Below are 4,012 nucleotides of genomic sequence, written 5' to 3' on the forward strand. Positions count from 1 at the left end.
TTTGAGGGCTTCGGGTCCCACCTCCCAGTGGAGAAATCAGGCCAAGAGAAGTGCAGTGCAGGACTGAGGCAGGTGTTCTCACCGTGACTCTAGAGCCCTGGGCAGGAGTCTCTGACCCCTCCAAGGAAAGACCACCTTCTGAAGAGATGGGACTCCAGGTCCTGGAGGCACTGAGGGAAGGCCCCAAGACAGCCATTCCTGGGCTGCTCCCCAAGGAGGAAGGGAACCTGTGTGCCCCCAGGAGGAAGGGGCCCTAAGTCCTGGGATCCAATACCACTTCACGTGCATCCCTACCCAAACGCAAGTTCACCAAAGTCCCCCCTCCGAGGACAGGACACTAGACCCCTACCCTACACCCTGTTGAGCCACCAGCGCACACCCACCCAGAGCAGCCACCCACCGTGGGAGTGTGCTCAAGAAGACATCAGTCCCAGGGGAGGCAGAATCTCCAATAGAGGGCTGAGCACAGAAAAAAAAAAGAAAAGAAAAAGAAAAAAAAGTGAGGTACTGTTTACTTATATGTAAACTTAATTCAGATTAGTTCTTCTTAAAAATCAATGGAAATTCTAAATTTAGTTTGTGTATTAAACTGGGACAAAACTAATAACAGTATTTTGCCAAGGGCACTTGGCCTTTCTCCCATTCTCTCACGCTTCAGATATAAATCACTGAATGAATCCAGCACTGAATAAATGAATGATCGATCCATAATTTCCTAAGACAATTCCAATTTTCATCTTGCACAAATCTACAAAGCTGAGCCATCCGCACAGCACTTAAACTCCTGGTAGGTATCTTTCAAGGCCAAGGTAGTTCCGCCTCCGGAATCCAGTTCCCTCCGCCTGGATAGTCCTCCCAAGGCTCCCTCACTTCATTTCAGGTCTCCTGCCAAAAGACTTCCTCACGAAGGCCTCTCAGACCGACCCCTTCCCCACTCCCAACTTTACCGTCCACTCCCCTAGCCCTATTACATTTTTATTCATGAAAATTTACGGCATTTTGTTACATATCTATACATTTTCTTGTCTGTCTCTTCCCTAGAATACACAGTCCAGGAGGGCAAGGGCTGGGGTGGCTTCGTTTGCTGTGGGATCCCAGCACCTAGAACGGAGCCCAGGACATAGTAAGTGCTCAGTAAATCACAAATCGCTTCTCCAAGGGTCCAAGGCTAGTTTCCCAGAGCCTCAGGACACTTCTCCCTTAGCCCGGCCCACCTCCGAGTAGCCGCCCACCTCGACTCCAGCTCGGCCATCTCTACCCCAGCTCAGGTCCTCATTCCCGCACCCCCCGGCCTCAGGGACGGCGCGGCGCACCCACCTCCCAGACCCCGCGACTGCGGTTGGGCCCCGCGGCTTCGCTCAGCGCTCACCTCCCGGGCCGCTGCGCCTCTGCGCTGGCCCCAGGCCGCCGCCGCGCCGGGCAGTAACAGCGACCGTCCCACTGCGCTCCCGCCGGCCCTGCCTGCAGCCGTTGGCACCCACTAACTGCCTGGAAAAGCCTAGGATTCGACTTTGAATGGTCCGTTAATGTGGTCGCAAAACGTGACTCGGTTCATCGGGCGCCCTCCGTAAGCAAGACAAGCAAGCACCCACCTGCGGTCGGGGTTGTCCGGCCCCTCCCGGCTTCTCACCTGCGCACCGCAAGGTCCAGCCCTGGAGGCTGCTGGGGATCCCTCTGAGCGCCCCCCTCAGGCGTCTTCCTGCGACCGGGGCAGGGGAACTCTTGACCGGGAAACAGTTTTGGGCCCCACCACCCTTGGCGCCGCCGTTAGGAGGGTGTGAGCGTATCTACTTTCAAAGATACCCGAGCCCCTCACCGCCTGCGGCCGGGAGGTAGTGCCTCGGCTATTCCCGCGGGCGGGGCTGCTCCGCTGTGAAGGCCCAGGGCGAGATCCGGTGAAGAGTTCTTTCGGGCCGCGCACGGTGGCTCATACCTGTAATCCCAGCACTTTTGGAGGCCGAGGAGGGCGGATAACTTGAGGTCAGGAGTTCTAGACCAGCCTGGCCAACATGGCGAAACCCTGTCTTTACTAAAAATACCAAAAGTAGCGGGCGTGGTGGTGGGCTCCTGTATTCCCAGCTACTTGGGAGGCTGAGAGAGGAGAATCGCTTGAACCCAGGAGGCAGAGGTTACAGTGAGCCGAACTCCACCATTGCACTCCAGCCTGGGTAACAGATCAAGATTACGTTTCAAAACAAAACAAAACAAAACAAAAAAGAGTTAATTCGGACTCAGGAGGTCTTTTTGGTTGAAAAGCCCGCGGTCGTTCTCTCCACCTCCTGGAAAAGACTTTCTAGGGTTTTGGGGTTTGGAGTAATAAAGGTCATCCTCTGCTGCCTCATTGGTGCTATCCAGGGTAAGGCCCCTACGGACAGCGCAAAGGTGTTTTGGAGAGATTGTTCTCCCCGAGCCCAAGCATAAGGCTTACCTTGGAATTACCTGGAGGCTCACCAGGACAGCCTGGCCTTTAGTAAAGGGTTGATAAGTCAATAGCAAACAAGGGCCATTAAAAGGATCTATACTGCATTTCTCAAATGAGGATATTCCAGTCAACAATAAACACGTCAAAAGGTGTGCAACTGAATTGTTGATCAGGGAACTTGACATTTAAACTACATGAGATACCAATTCGTGCCCACTAGCATGGCTACAACAAAGATAGGAGTTGGGGTGTGGAGAAAAAAGGAAGTGAATGCCAAACCTGGGGAATGTAAAACATTCAGAACTTCTCACACATTTGTCAATGGGGTACAAATTGATAAATTGTTTGGCAATATTTATTAGAACATATGCCTACCCCATGATCCAAGGATTCCACTCCTAAGTGTACACTCAACAGAAATGCATACATATATTCACCAAATGTAGGTACTAAAATGTTCATCTCAGCCTGGCCTTTTTTTTTTTTTTTTTTTTTTTGAGACGGAGTTTCGCTCTTGTTGCCCAGGCTGGAGTGCAGTGGCCGGATCTCAGCTCACTGCAAGCTCCGCCTCCCGGGTTTACGCCATTCTCCTGCCTCAGCCTCCCGAGTAGCTGGGACTACAAGCGCCCGCCACCTCGCCCGGCTAGTTTTTTATATTTTTTAGTAGAGACGGGGTTTCACCGGGTTAGCCAGGATGGTCTCGATCTCCTGACCTTGTGATCCGCCCGTCTCGGCCTCCCAAAGTGCTGGGATTACAGGCTTGAGCCACCGCGCCCGGCCTCAGCCTGGCCTTTGAGTTGAGTATTTTAAAAGTGTATTTAGGCAGGATGTGGTGGCTTATGCCAGCACTTTGGGAGACCAACGCAGGCAGATCATGAGGTCAGGAGTTCAAGACCAGCCTGGCCAACAGGGTAAAACCCCATCTCTACTGAAAATACAAATATTAGGTGGGCGTGGTGGCATGCGCCTGTAATCCCAGCTACTTGGGAGGCTGAAGCAGGAGAATCACTTGAACCTGGGAGGGGGAGGTTGCAGTGAGCTGAGATTGTACCACTGCACTCTAGCCTGAGCAACAGAGCAAGACTCCATCTTAAAAAAAGATAAAGAAATATGTCCATTCAAGTACAATTAACTTATATTTCCTTCATGGTAATATTATTTACGCATGCATTCTTTTTACTTGGTCAGTCTTTGCAGATGATTTTATTAATCTTATCAAAGAACCAACTTATGGCTTTATTGATTATCATTTTACTATGGAGTTTATTGTAAATTTTATTGGGGGAACCAGCCCCAATATTTCAATGTAGGCTCTTTCTATTTTCCATAAGTGTCAGCCAGCTGAGAAATAAAGAGAAAGAGTACAAAGAGAGGAATTTTACAGCTGGGCCTCTGGGGGTGACATAACATATCTGTAGGACCATGATGCCCACCTGAGCCACAAAACCAGCAAGTTTTTATTAAGGATTTCAAAAGGGGAGGGGTGTACGAACAGGGAGTAGGTCACAAAGATCACATGCTTCAAAGGGCAAAAGGCAGAACAAAGATCACATGCTTTTGAGGAAACAGGACAAGGGCAAAATTAGAACT

This window comes from Rhinopithecus bieti, unplaced genomic scaffold, assembly GCF_001698545.2.
Source record: "Rhinopithecus bieti isolate Rb0 unplaced genomic scaffold, ASM169854v2 scaffold_21022, whole genome shotgun sequence".
Classification (NCBI taxonomy): Eukaryota; Metazoa; Chordata; class Mammalia; order Primates; family Cercopithecidae; genus Rhinopithecus; species Rhinopithecus bieti.